The sequence below is a fragment of the Gopherus evgoodei genome, chromosome 2 (assembly GCF_007399415.2).
Source record: "Gopherus evgoodei ecotype Sinaloan lineage chromosome 2, rGopEvg1_v1.p, whole genome shotgun sequence".
NCBI lineage: Eukaryota > Metazoa > Chordata > Testudines > Testudinidae > Gopherus > Gopherus evgoodei.
The window spans coordinates 132470239-132492062 of record NC_044323.1 but is presented as its reverse complement, the minus strand read 5'-3'; the positions used below and the strand labels follow the sequence as shown (position 1 = coordinate 132492062).

At 41.4% G+C, this 21824-nt stretch overlaps 1 protein-coding gene across 1 annotated transcript in view; it reads left to right on the top strand.

The window, feature by feature from the left end:
• CTNND2 (catenin delta 2) overlaps positions 1-21824 on the top strand; it is a 1223799-nt gene that overhangs the window by 902293 nt on the left and 299682 nt on the right.

The following is a 21824-nucleotide window of genomic DNA, read 5'->3' as shown; positions in this document are numbered from 1 at the left end:
TCAGAGCCCATATTTAGGTTGCTCCAGGGCATATGTCAAGACCTGTTTGATTTGACAAGGTTTTGAGTGGCCTTTTATTTGTTTGTTATATTTAATTTAATATTTACTTATTATTTAAACTTCAGAAGAGTCTCAGCTCTGGAGAGCTTACAGTCTGTCAGCAAGCTATACAAAGACAAGAAGCATTAGAAAATCCAAAGGAAATAGTTATTTAGATAATAACAATATTCGGTCATCTTGGTGTGAAGGGCGGCAGGAGTAGCTCTCATTGAGGCTCCAAGTTCTTTTATACAATTATCTGTTATTCATGCACCTTTTTTCTTTTCTTTTTCCTCATACTTAGTCTTAATGATAAGAATGACTGGCATGTTAACTCAGCTGATAATGCAGCTGCTGCTGTGAGCACTAAGGAAGGAGATAACATTGGGCAATTAGGACTAATCCCTTCCAATCCTTTATACAGATGCATTTTTTCACTTCAGGCCTTACTGTCTACAATATTTATGCAGTTTTTTACAGGACTATTTGTTCAGTACAGGTCATGGTTTGTGTAGTAGTTATATTTAGACATTTGAAAATGCATCCGTTCTGTGTATTGCACTCCCTTGGCTTTTCTGGACAGTAATCGGCAGGATACAAAAATGACATTCAGATCAAACTTTGTTAATATGGGTGGGAAAAAAGTTGGTTTGGATTACTTCCCTACCCTTCCCCTATACCTTATGGAATTTCTCCTCGAAAATTACCTTACAGACAAAGCTTCTGTAAAGATATAGGCCAGATTATTACCAGTATTCATGCATTGCTTCTTAGCATTGCCAGGTTTCCAGCTTTCGACCACTGCTGTTAAAAGTCTGGTCGGCAGTGCAGTGGGGTTAAGGCAGGCTCCCTGCCTGCCATGGCTCCGCGCAACTCCCAGAAGCAACAGCATGTCCCCCTCTGGTTCCTATGCATAGGGTCAGCCAGAGAACTCAGCACACTGTCCCACCCCAAGTGCCGGCTCTGCGACTCCCATTGGCTGGGAACCATGTCCATTGGGAGCTGGGGGGTGGCACCTGTGGATGGGGCAGCACACAGAGCCACCTTGCTGCACCTTCGCGTAGGAGCCAGAGAGAGGAAATGCTGTTGCTTCTGGGAGCTGTGCGGAGCCATGGCAGGCCTGCCTTAGCCCCACTGTGCTGCCGACCAGACTTTTAACCCCCTGCCCCAGCCCTGATCCCCCTCCTGCCTTCCAAACCCCTTGGTCCCAGCCCGGAACACCCTCCTACACCCCAAATACCTCATCCCCTGCCCCACCCCAGAGCCTGCACCACTAGCCGGAGCCCTCACTCCCCCCTGCACCCCAAACCTCTGCCGCAGCCTGAAACCCCCTCCTGAAGCCTTCAATTCTGGCTACACCACAGAACCTACAACTCCAGCCCACAGCCCATACCCTCTCCCACATCCCAACCCCTTGCCTAAGCCTGGAGACCCCTCCTATACTCCAAACCCTTTGGCTCCACCCTCCAGCCTGGAGACCCCTCCTGCACCCCAAACTCCTCATCCCAAGCCGCACTCCAGAGCCCACACCCCCCAGCTGGAACCCTCACCCCCTCCTGCACCCCAATCCCCCGTGCCAGCCTGGTAAAAATGAGTGAATGAGGGTGGGGAGAGCAAGAACAGGAGGGGGGATGGAGTGAGCGGGGACAGGGCCTTGGAGGAGAGGCAGGGCAGGCAGCAGGGCAAGGGCATTCGGTTTTGTGTGAGTAGAAAGTTGTCAACCCTACTCAGGGTCGCGACACCTAACTTAATTAGGCGTGGACTGAGGGACGTACTGGCCGCCGCTTCCAGCAGCTCCACTGGCCTGGAGCAGCAAACCATGGCCACTGGGAGCCACTATCGGCCGGACCTGCGGACATGGCAGGTAAACAAACCAGCCTGGCCCGCCAGAGGCCTTCCCTACACAAGTGGTGTTCCAAGTTTGGGAAACATTGGTCTAAAAGATGATATAATGTCTCCGCCCATGGTTCAAATTAACATATTGCTAACAGATAGGTAAATACCCTTAAACTATATCTGTTAATGTATATAGGTTTGTCATGGTATAATTCCCCACTCTGAGCCTTAGCGTCCAAAAGATGGGTTATCAGCATGAATTCCTCTAAGCTCAATTACCAGCTTAGTACTAGTAGTGCTGCCACCAACCAGGAATTCCAGTGCGTGGTACACTCTGGTCCCCCCAAAACCTTGCCCGGGGACCCTCAAGACCCAGTCCCTCTGGATCTTAACACCGTTGCCTCTCCCAGGCTTCCCCTCCCTGGGTTACCCTGGAAGATCACTGTGATTCAAACTCCTCCCAGCCAAATACACATTTGCAAATAAAGAACACAAACATAAGCCTAACTCACCTTATCTACCTAATACTCACTATTCTGGACATATAAGAGATTGTATCAAATAGATTGGAGACAAACCTGGTTGCACGTCTGGTCCCTCTGAGCCCCCAGAGTGAACAACAACCAAAAACTAACAGCACACACAAAAACTTCCCTCCCTCAAGATTTGAAAGTATCCTGTCCCCTGATTGGTCCTCTGGTCAGGTGACAGCCAGGCTCACTGAACTTGTTAACCCTTTACAGGGAAAAGAGACATGAAGTACTTCTGTTCTATTAACTCTTACTTATCTGTTTCTGACAAGTTTACATTCTAATTTTGGGATCCAGGGGAATGAGGTAGCAGCACTCCCGGTTGACCAATGGGTACGTTCCTGGAGCTTTACAGCAGAAAAGCAGTAATTAGTATTTAACAATAACAATTATTTATCATTTTACTCTTGTATTGCTGTGAACTAGGATTGGCATCCATGAAGAAGGATACATCTGTGAAAGGGGAAGGCATTCACTATCTCTTTCCTACACTGGGAAATAGATGTTGAGGCCCTCCTCAGCACTTGGTGTGTCTATAATTCATGATAAAGACACCCAATCACCACTCCCCATTCAGAGTTCTGCTGACTCAGCCTATCTAGTTGAAACAAAGCAAAGTTGTTTCTTGTTTATTCAGTTTTTCTTAGTCATACATTGTTTTTTGCTAGCTAGGCCTCAGGCCAAGCTGTGGAATTCAGGCCTATGTGGAAAGTCCAAGCATAGACTGTGGTTAGATCTTATATACACATTAATGGATTTGGCCCTTCAATGGTGAGTACTGCTCCTAGTCGGAGATGAGCGCACTCAGCACCTTGCAGGTGCAGGTCCCAAATCAGGATTGTTTGCTGGTTAAAGTTAACTGTGAGTCATACTCCCATTAATCATTGTGTGATGGTTTCTGACTTCTCTGTCTCAACCTCCTTTCAAACAATATACATGTACTGAATAGGTGTTGTCTACAGAATCATTGATAATAGGATCAGAAGAGAGTAGATTGGAGCCTATTTTACTGGACTCAGAATTATGCTAATATTTGCTTAATTTTCTTAATCAACAGCATTTCAATTCAAATTCCCTTTCAGTGATCCAAGCATGAAATTAATGCATATGTGGTTTGCTTCATTTCCATGAAATATCCTTATTGGTGCAAGAATATAGAACTTTCTAGGCGCAAAAGAAATAATAGAAGACTTTCCTTTTAATTAGGGTGCTTGGCGGTGGAGGAGAGATCTCAATAGACAAAAATCGTTTAATAGAAGCTATTGATCTTCCTAAGTTAAAACATGCTAAACTATCCTATACATTTTTTCAGCAGAGGAGATCAAAGTTACTAGCTCCTTGGAATGAATGTAACTGCTCTGACAGGAAATAATAGCATGTCACAGGCTTTGATTTGTAACTGTGAATTATTTTTTAATAAATGTCAAGGAGCATTTTTTAACAGCCTGTGGTTACTGGACCTTCATAGATTCCAAGGCCAGAGGGGATCATTGTAATCATGTAGTCTGATCTCCTGCATAACACAGACCCTAGAACTTCCCCAAAATAATTCCTAGAGCATATAGTTTAGAAAAAAACTTTCTATCTTGATTTAAAATTACTTAACAGAGGAGAATGCACCACATGGTCAGTTGCTTTTAATTGGTATATGTTAAAAATGTACACCTTAATTCAGGGTGGATTTGATTTAAATCTCTAGTCAGGAAGACTCAATTTAATCACAGATTTCTACATAAAAGGACATTCTTGTTGGTTGTTATAACTTTAATACATATTCTTCACTACTCAGAGATAGATGTAGGTTTCATTTTTATAAGGTACACACTATTCATTTAAAAAACAACAACAAGGAATCCGGTATCACCTTAAAGACTAACAGATTTATATGGGCATAAGTTTTCATGGGTAAAAAAATCCACTTGGTTTTTAAGTGGGTTTTTTACCCACAAAAGCATATGCCCAAATAAATCTGTTAGTCTTTAATGTGCCACCAGACTCCTTGTTGTTTTTGTGGATAGAGACTAACACAGCTACCCCTCTTATACTTGGTATATATTTTTAAAGTGATTTATTTTGAAAACTTTTCAGATTACGTTTAAAGCTATATCAGAAAATGAATGACTGTTTGGTTATTTCATTTACCAAAGGTAACTGAAGCAGATATTTATAAAAGCATTGGGAGGTGAACTATCTCCAATTCAACAGGTTAATCATTGATATTTGGAGGATTTTCTTGCCATGCTGTATTAAGAGGAGAACATCACCAGACAGACATTTAAATTGTTTTATTTAACTAAAACAACAACATTGTGTATTCTGGATTTTATTCTTCAACAGAAAACATAAAATATTGTAACAAAACAAGCATATGAATTTTTGAATTTAGTTAAACATTCAGTTTTTTTAAAATCAGGTTTGTTTTTGTTACAATTGTTTTTAACTAAAATAGTTAAATGAAATATTAAAATAAATTAAATCGACTATGTCAGCCAGGTCAGCATGAGAAACTTAAATTAGGGCTTCTGCAGCTAACTCAGTCGTCTTCACCTTCATTTTCCTTTTTGTTCATAATCTGGAAAAGAAAAACAAGTTTTCCTGCTTTTTCAGGTCCCAAATGATTTCTCAATTTGGAATGAATTAGTTCAAAGGAAGAAAATATTATTTCTACACCGGCTGAAGAAGCTACTGCTGTTAAAAGTGAGATTATCGCTTCAACAGTCTCTGAATCCAAGTGCTTAAGTGACTTCCACCAGTTCACTGGAGTGACTTTCTTTAACACATCATCAGCAAACATATTTATTGAATGCTTCACCCTTAGCTCTGAAGTTTATTATAGTTGGCATTATGGAGGGATGATTGCTGGATGTCCATGTGGTAGCCAACTCCTCTTCAGCAATTAAGGTTTGACACTGGTACTGAGTGTTGAGAATATCTGCAAGAAAATGAGCCCGATATAGTGCTTGTCTCATTTGTTTTTTTAATGCCTGTATTTTAACTCTGTCATTGCATATTTCTCTTTTAAAGATCTCACTCAGTTCCTTCCTTCCAAATTTCAACAGCATCAGCAATAAAACAGCATTTCTCTGCATTTTGTTCAAGGTTACAGAAATAGGTTTCAGTGTACTCAGCATGTGTTCAACATTTCTCTTAAGCCCAATGTTGAGAACTTTGGCTGTAACAGTGCCATCTATTTTTTCATGATTTTGTTCACAAACTGTCGTCAGATTAGCACAGTTCTTGATATAGTGCTCAAAACAGTCCACTACTGAGTTCCATCGCATGTCTCGTGGAAGAGTTAGCTTGGTTCTTCCCACTTTTTTCAGAGCAGCTGCTGCAAAGTGGTGGTTATGGAAATATTTTGCAATTTCAACAACATTACCCTTTATTTCTGGAACACTGAAATCTTTGGCTAGGAGGTGCATCAAATAAGCACTGCAACCGTATGTTATTAGCTTGGGACTCTCTCCACTCTCTTCTAAATAATTTCTTCTCATCTTGGATGCCTTTGCAGCATTGTCTGTGACCAAGCTCCATACTAGACATTTGAATTTTTTTTCACAGTTCGTTATAGCTTTTACTGCTACTTCTTGTAAGTATTCTGATGTGTGTGCATTTCCTGATGTATCAATTGTTTCTGTAAGGAAGACAGTCCCTTCTTTTGTTGTCACACAAGCACATACAACAGGATCATTGTGGACATTGCTCCACCCATCAAGACTCAGGTTAACAATTTTACCCTCTAGACCTTTTGCACACTGCTCAGTTTCTCTTTCATACACTTTATGCAGCAATTTGCCTGCAGCATCTGCTCTGTTGAGTGGACTGTATCCTGGTCTTAATGACTGAACCATGTTAATGAAGTGTGGGTTCTCAATCATACAGAAAGGAGAGTTTGTTTCATAAACAAACCATGCAATTTTTTCATCAATTTCCTCTTTTTGCAATCTGCTGGCTCTGATCATATACTTATTTATGAAAAGAACAGGAGTACTTGTGGCACCTTAGAGACTAAAAAATTTATTTCAGCATAAGCTTTTGGGGGCTACAGCTCACCTCTTCAGATGCATAGAATGGAACACACAGATAGGAGATATTTATACTTACAGAGAACATGAAAAGGTGGAAGTAGCCATACCAACTGGAAGAGTCCAATCAATTGAGATGAGCTATCGGCAGCAGGAGAAAAAAAACCTTTGAAGTGATAATTGAGATAACCCATAGAAGGTGTGAGGAGAACTTAACATAGGGAAATAGATTCAATTAGTGTAATGACCCAACCATTCCCAGTCTCTGTTTAAACCTAAGTTAATTGTATCTAATTTGCACATTAATTCAAGTTCAACAGTCTCTCTTTGGAGTCTGTCTTTGAAGTTTTTTTGTTGCAAAATTGCCACCTTCGTGATATATGTCATCATGTGCCAGCAATGCCCCTCTGCGATGTACACTGGCCAAACCAGACAGTCTCTATGCAAAAGAATAAATGGACACAAATCTGACATCAGGAATCATAACATTCAAAAACGAGTGGGAGAACACTTCAACCTCTCTAACCACTCAGTGACAGACTTGAAAGTGGCAATTTTGCAACAAAAAATCTTCAAAAACAGACTCCAAAGAGAGGCTGCTGAACTCAAATTCATATTAATACGCCTTCTCACATTTATCTCCAGACTTCTTCTTGTCCAGATCTATTCCATCCCCAATAATCTTCTGTTCATTGAACTTTTTGAAACATTGCACTTTTAGAGAGAGGTAAGGAATTGACTCTGTGTACACAAATTTGCAAAGGGACCGTAGAGTTGAGGCCTGTTATTTCTCACCTCTATATATTATTTATTTATTTTAAAACATTTTTGCTCTTAACAAGTATGTTATTTCTGGAGACACAAATCCACAGTTTGAGAACTGCAAGACTAAGCATCTTTGATGGTATCTTCTAGACTGAGCACTGAGTCCCATTCAGTAGATAGAAAAAATAACCTAAATAATCTACACAGAAATCCCTTAATCCATGAACTATCGGAACTCATATACAAAACTTTTCTTAACCATTACATGAATATATTGTCTCATACTATAGAATTAGAATTTATAATCCCTATTCCATGATGAGATATCTTTGGGCTATAATGTATCTTAATTAAACTATCCTTAGATAGGTTTTTTCCTCAAAACCCATTTTGTTTAAAAATCCGATTTAAATAAAAAAATCGGATTTTAAATTTTTTTTAAAAATCATTGTTTTTTATCCACTCTGCCATAATTCCAGTCTGATTTTTTCTAGCTTTAACTTCCAGCCATTGGATCATGTTATACCCTTCTCTGCTAGATTGAACAGTCCGTTATTAAATATTTGTTCCCTAAGTAGGTTCTTATGGACTGTAATTGAGCCATCCCTTAACCTTCTCTTTGTTAGGAAAAATAGATTGAACTACTGTTTTCTAATCCTTTAATCATTCTAGCAACTCTTCTCTGAACCCACTACAACAGGGGTCGGCAACCTTTCAGAAGTGGTGTGCTGAGTCTTCATCTATTCACTCTAATTGGGTTTCGTGTGCCGGTAATACATTTTAATGGTTTTTAGAAGGTCTCTCTCTACAAGTCTATATATAATATAACAAAATAGTGTTGTATTGTAAAATAAACAAGGTTTTCAAAATGTTTAAGAAGCTTCATTTAAAATTAAATTAAAATGTTGATCTTACGCCACTGGCCCGCTCAGCCTACTGCTGGTCTGGGGTTCTGTTCACCTAGGCCGGCAGTGGGCTGAGTGGGGCCTGCGGCCGGGACCCCCAGCTAGGAAGGGCCTGGCAGCCAGAACCCCAGACCGGCAGCGGGCTGTGCGGGGCCGGCAGCAGGGACCCCAGACCGGCTATGGGCTGAGCGGCTCAGCCCACTGCCCTCAGGGGTTCCATCCTCCGGCTCCTGCCAGCCGAGATCACGGCTGCCGGACCTGCTCAGCCCGCTGCCGGTCTGGGGTCCCAGCCCTGCCCACATACAGTGGGTACCTACCTTCTCCCTGGTTCTGGCCCATTCTCTTCCTCTCTCTGCACTGAGCTGAGGGTGGGAGTGCACTGAGCACAGGGCTGGGGGTGAAGGGTCTGGCCAGGAGCTAGAATGAAGGAGGGGGCTCAGGGTTGGGGCAGGAGGTTTGGGTTTGGGGTCACTTACCTGGTCAGCTCCCATTTGGTGTGAGGAGTGCAGGTGGGAATGTGACTCCCATTTGGTGTTCAGGATGGGGGTGGGCATGTGCGGGGTGCATGGGATGTGCGGGGGCTGGGGATGTGGAGGGTGCAAGAGTCAGGGCAGAGGGCTGGGGGCATGTGAGGGGGTGCAGGTGTCAGGGTAGGGGGGCTGGGTATGTGTGGGGGTGCCAGAGTCAGAGCTGGGGTCATGGGGGGGTGAAGGAGTCAACAGAGGGCTGGGTGGTACAGGGCTCAGGGCGGGGACCTGGGGGGAGGGCGTGGGGTGCAGGGCTCAGGGCAGAGGACTGGGTGTGGGGGTGGGTGGGTCAGGGCTCAGGGCAGAGGGCTGGTTGACTGCCCACCCCAGAACCCTCAACCCCCCACCGCTCCTTGTCCCGACTACCCCCTCCTGGGACCCCACCCCATTGCTAAGCCTCCCTGCCCCTTGTCCCCTGACTCACCCCCTAGACCCTACCCCCTACCTGTCCCCTGAGTGCCCCAACCCTTATCCGCACCCCCGCACCCAGACAGACCCCCTTGACTCCCATGCTTATCTAACCGCTCCCCACCCCTGACAGGACCCCCAGAACTCTGGACACATCCAACCCCCCCCCGGCTCCCTGCCTGCCCCAACGCCTCTCTACACCCCTGCCTCATGACAGGACCCTCAGAACTCCTGACTCATCCAGCCTCCCCAGCTCCTTGTCTCCTGACCACCCCCTCCAGAGACTCCCCCCAATCCTAACTGCTCCCCCAGGACCCTCCTTGCTCCCTGTCCCTTGCCTGCCCTGACCCCTATCCATGCCCCAAACAGATCCCAGGACTCCCATACCCCATCCAACCCCACCCTGCTCCCTGACTGCCCCCTCCAGAGACCCTGCCCCTAACCACTCCCCCGGGATCCCGCCCCCCCATTCAACCCACCCTGCTCCCTGTCCCTTGACTGCCCCCACCCCTTATCCAACCCCCTCGCCCCCTCACCAAGAGGCTCCCCGCTCATCCGGAGCCCTGTCGCCGCCGCGCGTACGCAGCCCAGCCCCACTCCTCAGAGCGATATGCGCGCAACAGCAGGGCTCCGGATGAGCGGGGAGCGTCTTTATCTCTCCACGGAGCCAAACGCTGCCCTGTGGGAGCATGCAGCCCCAGCCCCCGAGGGCTGCACGCGGGGCGGCAGGGCTCTGGGGGAAGACGGGGGAGGGGCCGGCAGCTTGCTGCGCTCGGCCAGCCCTCCGGCCCGGGACCGCAGACCCCGCGACTTGCAACATCGGCAGGATTTTTAATGGCACACAGAGTCCCAGCAGGCAGTCACATGCCATTAAAAAACGGCTCGCGTGCCATCTTTGGCACGCGGGCCATGAGTTGCCGACCCCTGCTCTACAATTTGTCAACATCCTTCTTGAATTGTGGACATCAAAACTAGACACTGTATTCCAACAACAGTTTCATCAGTGCCTAATACAGAGGTAAGATAACCTCTCTACTCCTACTCAAGATTCCTCTGTTTATTTATTCAAGAATCACATTAGCCCTGTCATAGAATTATAGAAGATTAGGGTTGGAAGAGACCTCAGGGGGTCATCTAGTCCAGCCCGCTGCTCAAAGCAGGACCAACACCAACTAAATCATCCTAGCCAGGGCTTTGTCAAGCCGGGCCTTAAAAACCTCAAAGGAAAGAGATTCCACTACCTCCCTAGGTAACCCCCTAACTCATCCACTATAATCCCCAGGTCCTTTTCTGCAGAACTGCTGCTTAGCCTCCTTTTCTGCAGAACTGCTTAGCCAGTCGGACCCCAGTCTGTAGCAGTGCATGGGATTCTTCTGTCCTAAATGCAGGGTCACAGTATGGCACTGGGAGCTCACTTTCAGCTGATTATCCATCAGGACCCCCAAATCTTTTTCACAGTCACAACTTCACAGGATAGAGTCCCCCAACCTGTAAATAAGGCCTACTTTCTTTCTTCATTGATGTATAAATTAACATTTAGCCTTATTAAAACACGTAATATTTGCTTGCGCCCAGATTACCAAACAATCCAGATTACTTTTGTATCAGTGACCTGTTTTCTTCATTATTTACCCCCTCTTAACTTTTTGTCATCTGCAAACTTCATCTGTGATGATTTTATGTTTTCTTCCAGATCATTAATAAAAATGTTAAATAATCTAAGGCCCAGAACTGATCTTTGCGGGACCTCACTAAAAACAAACTCATTCGATGATGATTCCCTGTTTACCATTACATTTTGAAACATATCAGTTAGCCAATTTTTAATCCATTTAAATGCGTGCCATATTAACTTTCTATCTTTTCTAGTTTTTAATCAAAATACCATGTGGTACCAAGTCAAATGCCTTTCAGAAATCTAAATATATTACATCAGCACTATTACATTTATCAACCAAACTTGGAATCTCATCAAAAAAGATAGTTTGACAAGATCTATTTTCCATAAACCTGAGTTGATTGGCATTAATTATACTACCCTCCTTAAATTCTTTTTAAATCAATTCCTGTGTCAGATGCTGTGCCTACATAACAGTAAACTACTGTAAGTGCCTACATAATGGTGAACTTTGGGTGTGGGAGGGTGAAAGAAATGAAATGCACTTTTGAGACTAACATTTGAGCTGGTATTCCTAAATTGTTAAAAAGACAGTTATGAGCAATGGGGGAGGTTAGTATTGGTAGTATAGAAGATGTATTTCAAATAGCTGTATAAACATATTTCAGTTAAAAATATATTCATGGAAATTTCAGTGCAACAATGAATATCCTATCCCCCACCCCCATCCCTGAAGTTAATTGTGCTGTAAAGGAATGCAATAACCTAAAATGATAAATTTGAGTTTCTTTATTACGATTGTCTCTAGGGAACTTGCATTAAGCTGTAACACCTTAATAAATCTTTTCCACTTAATAAAAGGATGGTTTAGGAACCCATATTAGGCTCATCTATGGGTAATGGTGCCCATCTTGCTTGTCTTTCAGCCCATATCTTATGATGTCTTATTTTAGAATTTGAGTCTAAGTACTACAGACAGGAAAGAGGATCTCTAATTGGAGATCATTTGATGGATAGGAGGGCAGAACTGCATTTTCTACAATGAAAGAAGGAACAGTTTGCCACTATACAAGACTGTTCTACACCTTGGAGATATATAAGGTTCTACTCTGTAAGGTACTTGGCATTCAGGCATAATTCAGCAAAGTACTTAAGCATGCACTTAGATTTACACACGAGTAGTCTCGTTAAAGTCAATAGGACTAATCATCCTTAAAGTTAAGCACATACTGTGCTTTATGTGTTTTTCAGGATTAGGCAAGTGTGCTCAGCACTATACAAGATTGAGATTTTAAGTGCTGTGAGTACTTGATAGTAAAATGTGCAAAACTAATAATTCACTATGCAATCATGCAGACATTAGTGAATAGTTATAATAACTCAAGCTATCAGAGATTGGGATTGTCCAGGCATGGAGGAGTTAAATGGGAGGATGTCAGAAATAAAGAGGAGCAACATCAAGTAAAATATGTTCTTATTTCTTTTGAACGTATGAAAAAGGAAGACAGTATCTGGTACATGTATGTAGATTCAGCTACATTAAATTTGAAATATCATGGAGATCAACCAAATAACAAACTACATTTTAAAATATTAAAGCATACACCGAGGTGCAGTCCATGGGTTTTCAAGGCATGACTTTTTTTGGGGGTTGTATCCATAATATCAAGCACGAGTTATACAAACAAACAATTTAATTATTGATTGTGCCCACACATCAGTATCCAAATACTGAAAATGGCCCATTGTGAGCATAGATGGAAGAAATTATTTGTTTCTGTCTAATTGCTAATGTAATAAGGGGAGGTCCAATTCAACTGAAAATTATTGTGTTGCCAGTTCCATGTCTACCAATCTCTGCCAGATGCCCATTCACGTGCCTCCCTGAGCTATATCCACACACAAAATATAATCAGATTACCATCTTGTTAGCGAATGATATGCTTCCTCTTGTTTGTACTCCTATTTCTACTATGAATACAATTCTTTTTCCCCAGAGATCAAACTAAAAATTGTACCTGTAATCCAAAAAAATATCAATAATAAAGAAAAGTTTGTGATCAAAATGTTAGTTACCTTAAATATTTTTTTTAAATATTTCCAAACTATTTGGCAAGCAAATTATTCAGAAACACCTACTTCTCTGAAAGTGTTAAGAACGTGAAGAGGCAGTCAAAAAAGGAAACAGGATGTTAGAATCATTAAAAAGGGGATAGAGAATAAGACTGAGAATATATTATTGCCCTTATATAAATCCATGGTACGCCCACATCTTGAATACTATGTACAGATGTTGTCTCCTCACCTCAAAAAAGATATTCTAGCACTAGAAAAGGTTCAGAAAAGGGCAACTAAAATGATTAGGAGTTTGGAGAGGGTCCCATATGAGGAAAGATTAAAGAGGCTAGGACTCTTCAGCTTGGAAAAGAGGAGACTAAGGGGGGATATGATAGAGGTATATAAAATCATGAGTGATGTTGAGAAAGTGGATAAGGAAAAAGTTATTTACTTATTCCCATAATACAAGAATTAGGCGTCACCGAATAAAATTAATAGGCAGCAGATTTAAAACAAATAAAAGGAAGTTCTTCTTCACGCAGCGCACAGTCAACTTGTGGAACTCCTTACCTGAGGAGGTTGTGAAGGCTAGGACTATAACAGTGTTTAAAAGAGAACTGGATAAATTCATGGTGGTGAAGTCCATAAATGGCTATTACCCAGGATGGGTAAAGAATGGTGTCCCTAGCCTCTGTTTGTCAGAGGATGGAGATGGATGGCAGGAAAGAGTTCACTTGATCATTACCTGTTAGGTTCACTCCATCTGGGGCACCTAGCATTGGCCACTGTTGGTAGACAGATACTGGGCTAGATGGACCTTTGGTCTGACCTGGTACGGCCGTTCTTATGTTCTTACGTTCTCATTGCTAGGGAAAACAACACATGGTGAAAACTTCTGAGATCATAGATATGCAGATAAGGTATGTTTTGTGCATTTACTTTAACTGTATGGTCCTATATACATTGTACATAACATAGTCATTCATACACACACTTTTCTAATCTGGTCATAGTTAATTCCATTGAGTTTGTGGAGTTATTATGCATTTACATGGTTTAATAAAATGCAAAATACCTCTTTTCTTTTCCTCTTTATAGTCCCCTTAGGTTCACATGTAGGCATCCAAGATTGAATTCTGAGCTTTTGGGGAACAATAAACTTGTATGTATTTCTCAGTTATACTGGAGGCATACTACCTTTCATAAAGGTTATGTTTTAATACTGTTCATGGGTCTAACATTCTGATTTCAGCTGTTCTCAAATTTAGTCCATACTATACTGTATCACATTTCTTTGTTCATGGCTTTTGAGTCTGAGGATATCAGTACTGTCTTCTGTTAAGTCTGCCTTTCTGATAACAAAAAACAAGAACACATGCTGCCACCCAGAGAAATTCCTTCAAGATATACATCTTCCCGAGTGTAGGGAGATGCAAAGTTTCTCTTTTCCCCGATCAGCTGAACTGCAGTTAGCTCCTTGCCTGCTTCTGTGCCCTGCTCCTTTAATCCTTGGGTGGTCTAGAGTTCACTTCATTTCCCTGTCTGTAATGCCTTAAAAAAAACGCAACTCTCATATAAAGTAGCTGGAGACCCAGAGTTCAGTCTGTAAGGATTTTCAGCAAGGATTGCACAGGGTCAAGCTCCCCACATTCAAGTCCCAAAAGGAACTAAAGAAATGAATTTAATGAAATAACTTTATAAAATCTTATGATAAAGAAACAAATAATCTAATTTTTACAGCATGACATGGCTATTTTATAATCCACAGACATTTCCTTCACAGTTATACATAAGCACAAATAAAGAAAACCAATTAAAATCTGAGCATTTCAGTCCTCACAGAAATAGAGTGATAAGAAACTGAAAGTCCCCAAAAGCTTAGGTTTTGTTCACTGAAGTCTCAGTTACAGTCTTTGATCACCAAATCTATACAGTCTGCTGAGTCCAAAGCAACATCTTCCCTCCACTTGGTTGTAGGTATTTTCAGTTGGAATCCATGCGGACTCTTCCTCTGCTGAAATCACTGCTAGCCAGTCAGGTAACTGATCAATCAACCATTCAGTTAAGTGTATAGATTTAAAGACAGCCCTGTTACAAGAAAATACAAAACTGAGAATAGCAAAATAGAAATGACTCTTTCCCCGTTACTACTTTTTAAAGAAAAGTTGGTGAATCAGATTATTGAGACAGTTTAACTAGAATGGTTTGGCTAAAATCAGAACAACATTCAACGCATACAGTTAAAATAGAAGTTACTTTTCCCTCCCAATGTCCCCTTGCTATAATTAGCATTGCCCACGCTTCCCTGTTAGAGGCTTAACAATATCACTAACCTGCTGCAAAACGCTTCAGAGTTAGGGACAACCGCCTGCTTTCTGCTCCTGGGCTCAGCCTCCTGACCCACACAGGGCACGTGGCCTTCGCCAAAGCAGCTGCCCTGCCTGCTTCCCCTTACATCAGCAACATCAGCAACATCAACAACAGTCTGACATCAGCAACAGGAAACCTATTGGAGCAGACCCAAAACTACCACAGCCAATTCCAGAAGTTTTTGGATGTGGAGTGCTTAATCTACCTAGCAACGGTGACTGAGACACAACTCACTCCTACCTCCCTGCATTGGGTCTCATAAAGAGATATCTCCCTATTAGGCACATGGGTTACACTACCTTCTCTAAAGGAGGTAGAAGTGCAGCACATGTGTTAATATGAAGCTGCCATTATTAATTCCCATTAGAATTGCCATGAATGTAGCAGATAATGAAGTCTCCCAACACTTTCAGAGCCCTGTTTAATGTGTCATTCATATCAAAAGGGTATCCACAGGCCTTCAATGCAAGAATGATGCCATTTCATCTTTCTTCCTACTTCAATTCTTAATTTGGCCAGATTTGACTAAAAACAGGAGGATGCTATGGCTCTGTTTTTTAGTTTTCCGTGAGACATGAGTGGATCTTAACATACGCTGAAAGTGAAGGTCAGTAGGACCCACAGTAGTTGATTCCCTTTGCATTTTATTTCTTATATCTGTTTACATAATCTACCAAATCTTATTGCTTTTCCATTTTCAAAGTGGATACATTATTGCTATCTCCTCTTAATTAGTGACAACTACCTCAGAATTCATTAGTAATCTATAATAACAAGTGTGTGTGTGTGTGTGTGTGTGTGTGTGTGTGTGTGTGTGTGTGTGTGTGTGTGTGTGTGTGTGTGTGTTTGAAGAAGGAAATAATTTTTGTAAGGAAATATTTCAGATTCAGTTCTAATAAAATTTAATATAAAATAATGTTAAATTTGATTTACAATGCCATAGGAGACGTAAGGGTTGGAAAAAATCTATTAGGCTGTTTCCATCAGTATATTTTCTATTTGGTTGATTTTTTTTTTTATCTAGGCTAACTTTGCACTTTGCTGATGTCCTTTTGAATTTACTGAGGTAAAGTCCTTACACAGGAATTCCCCTATTGCTGGTATTTTCCCCTCAAGTATTTTTAATCACAGTAAATATCTCCCTTACATTATCTTTCATAACTTTGGGGGAAATCCATTCTTTGATCTTCATTCAACTTTGATTATTTCTTTTTTTGTGTGTATGTTGTTTGATCCTAAGCTATCTCTGACATTGATATCTAAAGAGAATGAGAAGTATTTTCGCTTCCTGTGGTATATACGTGGTGTTGTTCCACTCTTTGTTAAACATATGGTTGCCTACAGCAGGCATCTCTACAACAGTGCCCGTAGGGAATGTTTCTGGGACTGGAATAACTGTGGGTGTCAGTGCTTGTCTATGCCAACTGCTTGATCAGATGTGAATGTTCTGCTCTATTAATGTAACTGAGAAATAGGAATTCAAACTCCATAGAAATTTACTTTGACCCATGGATTTATAGTATATGCAGCTATCGCACCTGTTTCTCCAATTTGGTGTAAAACTGGAATTTGAGATATGTTCCTATTACACCAACTGGAGAGAGATTTTTTTTTAAAATTACTATATGATCTAGTATCTTTGCAATCAGTGCTCACATATTTGTAGCAGTTGGGTGGTTGTGTTATTTTTTTCCCAAATAGGTATCGCTGCATAAACTGTGAATAATGAATAACTGAAAACCCGTGGAATAGTAGACAGCAAAAAATACAGGTTATGTCTACTGAACTGAGCTTTTAGTCTTTTGTTCATCTTATATATATATATTTTTAAACATTTTACCCTCCCCCCAAAATACTGATCCATACTTAATGTATCTACTTAAAATGGTGGTCACAGTGCTGCTAGGGCCAGATCAGTAGGGAACAGAGTATCCCAAAACTTGAATTTGTCTATTCACAGAAAAACCTAATTCTCACACATAATATCAGCTTATTTTAAATGTGAAATATAATTAGACAGATTTAAACTTTCTCTCAAATCTGATCAATGTATGAAGAATATAAAGTCACATCTTGAGAGCATAAAGTATCGGGGTAGCCATGTTAGTCTGTATCCACAAAAACAACAAGGAGTCTGGTGGCACCTTAAAGACTAACTAATCTGTTAGTCTTTAAGGTGCCACTGGACTCCTTGTTATTCATCTTGAGAGCTTTATGCAGGCCACAGAACGTCACCCATCCACTTCTGAAATAGACCCCTAACCTCTGGCTGAGTTACTGAAGTCCTCTAATCATGGTTTAACAACTTCAAGTTAAAGAAAATCACAATTTACACTAGTTTAAACCTGCAAGTGACCTGGGCCCCATGCTGCAGAGGAAGGTGAAACCTCTGCAGGGTCTCAGCCAGTCTGACATGGGCAAAAATTCCTTCCCGACCCCAAATATGATGATCAGTAGACCCTGAGCATGTGGGCATCTACTGTGCTATCTCACAAACCCAAACTGCTTCCAACAGCTTTTAAAGTGCCTGAAGTCCCAGTTGTCCCTTGAAGAACTGCCAAACCATTCCGCTTTCCCCTGATAATTCTATAATACACTTATGCATTTTCAGTACAAATACTGCAACACACTGAATATTAAAAATTTAGAGGCAGCAAAAAATAAATTGAATTTAATAAAAAATTAAATCAGCGGGTGTATTATAGTCATTGTGCTATTCATATTCATATTTAATTCAATAAAAAACTTCAGTTTTGAACTCTTTCTCAAGCTGCCACAGAATCTCCAGTTTGCTGCATTGGAGAACTGCAGAATTTAAGTCAAACTTGCTATGGAGTTGTCACGCAGGCTAGAGTGGCTCAAAACTCTGAGTGCCAATCTCAGGGCAGACATCCCACACTGGTGGTATATTCTATAATTAGATTTCACCAAGCTTGTTTTCTCACCCAGACAAATGGAACTTTTGTGATAAAAGGTATATAAAACAAAAATCGTACCACATCAGGTTACCCCTAATCTCAAACGATCAATCACTGAAACCCAAATCAGTTGATAACTCTGGATCTTATATCAGAAACAACACTGGTAGCCAATTCTCTACTAAACGATCTAAAGATTTATTAGCTAAGAAAAATAAATGAGTTATTGGGAAGTCAAAGGAGGTAAACTACATTAACAGGTGAATCAAAGTTTGTAAATCCAAATAATAGCAGAGATGTCGTAATCTGCCAATCTACAAAAGTATTTCAGGGTTACCCAGAATAACTCTGTGGATCTCTGCTTTCTTGTTTAGTTATTCCACCCTGTTAGAATCCAAACAGTTCAGTAATGTAGTATCATTCCATGAATCCATATTTATAGCTTTTCCACACAGAAAGAAATCTGACAAGTCTCTTTACTCCTCCATGAACCCTTGCTTTGAAATTAGCATTTCCGGTTACAGCCATTAAGTCCTTCATTAGCATTTCTTAGGTTCCATCCACATTTGATGAGTTTAGTCAGAGGAGTGTACACAGTGTAAAAGGAAAAGTAGAGTAAACAAAAATCTTTCTTTAGTTTCCATGAAGTTTTAACACCTGGCTAGGATCTTACATTAACACACCTTGGATCGGGAGTTATTTAATTACAGGGTATACATAATGTAGAAGTAATGTAACAGCAGACTACAGGAGGTAAGTATTGGGGGTAGCTGTGTTAGTCTGTATCCACAAAAAAACAAGGAGTCCAGTGGCACTTTAAAGACTAACAGTTTTATTTGGGCATAAGCTTTCATGAGTAAAAAACCTCACTTCTTCAGATGCATGAAGTGAAAGTTACAGATGCAGGCATTATATAATGACACATGAAGAAAAGAGAGTACCTCACAAGTGGAGAACCAGTATTGACAGGGCCAATTCGATCAGGGTGGATGCAGTCCACTTCCAATAATAGATGAGTACGTGTCAATTCCAGGAGAGGCAAAGGTGCTTTTGTAATGAGCCAGCCACTCCCAGTCCCTATTCAAGCCCAAATTAATGGTGTTAAATTTGCAAATGAATTTTAGTTCTCCTGTTTCTCTTTGAAATCTGTTTCTGAAATTTTTTTGTTCAATAATAGCTACTTTTAAATCTGTTATAGAATGTCCAGGGAGGTTGAAGTGTTCACCTACTGGCTTTTGTATGTTACCATTCCTGATGTCCGATTTGTGTCCACTTATTCTTTTACATAGGGACTGTCTGGTTTGGCCAATGTACATAGCAGAGGGGCATTGCTGACACATGATGGCATATATAACATTAGTAGATGTGCAGGTGAATGAGCCCTTGATGGTGTGGGATGATGTGGTTGGGTCCTCTGATGGTGTCACTAGAGTAGATATGGGAACAGAGTAGGCAATGAGGTTTGCTACAGGGATTGGTTCCTGGGTTGGTGTTTCTGTGGTGTAGTTTGTAGTTGCTCGTGAGTATTTGCTTCAGGTTCAGGGGTTGTCTGTAAGCGAGAACTCGCCTGCCTCCCAAGGTCTGTGAGAGTGATGGATGGTTTTCCAGGATAGGTTGTAGATCATTGATAATGCATTGGAGAGGCTTTAGCTGGGGGCTGTACATGATGGCCAGTGGTGTTCTCTTATTTTCCTTGTTGGGCCTGTCCTGTAGTAGGTGATTTCTGGGTACCCATCTCACTCTGTCAATCTGTTTCCTCACTTCCCAGGTGGGTACTGTAGTGTTAAAAATGCTTGATAAAGATCTTGTAGGTATGTATCTCTGTCTGAGGGATTGGAGCAAATTTGGTTGTATCTTAGGGCTTGGCTGTAGACAATGGAGCATGTGATATGTCCTGGATGGAAGCTGGAGGCATGTAGGTAAGTATAGCGGTCAGTAGGTTTCCGGTATCGGGTGGTGTTTATGTAACCATCACTTATTTGCACTGTAGTGTTCAGGAAGTGGATCTCTTGTGTGGACTGGTCCAGGCTGAGGTTGATAGTGGGGTGGAAATTGTTGAAATCCAAGTGGAATTTTTCAAGGGCCTCCTTTCCGTGGGTCTATATGATGATGATATCATCAATGTAGCGCAAGTAGAGGAGGGGCGCAAGAGCTGAGGAAGCGTTGGTCTAAGTCAGCCATAAAAATGTTGGCATACTGTGGGGCCATGTGGGTACCTATAGCAGGAGACAGACAAAAACAACACAATCAACAGCTCCTTTGAGCTCTATTAGCATACAAGTGAATTAGTTTGAATCCACACTAACACTTAACACTGCTTTGATATTCACATACAAATGAATTTCTAAGGCTCTGGCATTCCCTGGCACTTGGCCTGTCAGTGTCACAGGATCACACAAGGTTTCTGATAGTTCCTCACAGTCTAAATCCACCCTGGAACAGCCACCACATGATTTGTTGTTGTGTCCTTATGTTTTCTCTGTAATAAACAGTTCATGTAAAATTTATCACTTACATCAAACACAGCTTATTTAGTCTGAACTGATAAAGCACAGAATTTTGTGTCATATATTTATCATCCTGGATCTTTGTAAGGATGCGACGTAGAATGATACTTCTCAGGCTGACTGACAGAAAATGCTGTGTGAGATGGAATAGTAGCGAGATGAAAGAAAAGACAAATAGGTGATGCTAGAATTTCAACAAAGACTACTTGTTCTTGCAGGATCAATCTTGTTTTGTAGTATGCATTGTTATTGCTACAGTTCATTTTGGGGAACTTGTACTGTAATTGTGAGCTGTCTGATTTTGCTAAAGACAGGCTACAGGTATACTGAAAGTTTTACTCAAACTGAGTGAATTCACCCAACATTGTATGGTAGGTCTCAGTTAAGCAGAGACACTATGATTTAGGAAGAAGGAAGTGAATTATATGGGTCTCTGAATCCTTTATACAAGGTAGAACTGGGCACTGCTCCTCGTTGGCCAGGGCAGATGGACTGTTTGGCAGCAAACCAAGTGAGGAACAGTGGTTCCATGATAATGTGTGACCTGTAACCCTAAGTCTCAGTGGCTGGAGAGGCTACAACAAAGGGCCTCTGCAACTTCTCCACACCCTGTGTCCTGATTGAGGGCAGATATGGTTCTCCGCAACCTTTGTACCATTCCCTCACACAAAACCAATTTTACTCAGGCTCTCTGCCAATATTGTGTGAATTTCAGCTTGAAAGCCATGTTCTGCTGTTAGATTTCACCTGCACAAATACTGCTGAAGTCAGTGGAAAGTGTGGATGTTTATATGAGGGCAAAATTCAGCCCTAAGAATTAAAGGCATGTTAGATTTCTTCATTTCATTTGGAGATGCTGCACGTACATCTGACTCCTGAGACACAAAATCAGGGCAGCTTTCATGGGCTGTATTCTCTTGAGTGCAGAGACATAGTTGTACCTGATTTGACATATTCATTTAGAGCCCAGTCCTGCAAGATGCTGAACACCTGCTGAGATGAGCTGAAATCCTCAAATCCCATCACTGTTTGGCTCTAAGGATGCTCAGCACCTGACAGGATCAAGATGGTCCATTTGAGAAACATTTGCAGAGTCAGTTTCAATTAAGCATATATTTGCAAAGATGCAAAAGATATCAGCTGTGTGGTTTTGGTGCATTAGTTTTGCTTTAGTTTACATTATACCTGAATATAGTGAACAAAAGACACAATACATGGTTGTTTTCTGTATTAGATATCAGTTTTGTCACCTAATGATTATAGTAATTAAATGAACCTTTCCTAGAGTCAGTAATATTTAAGGCTAATGTTTCCAATT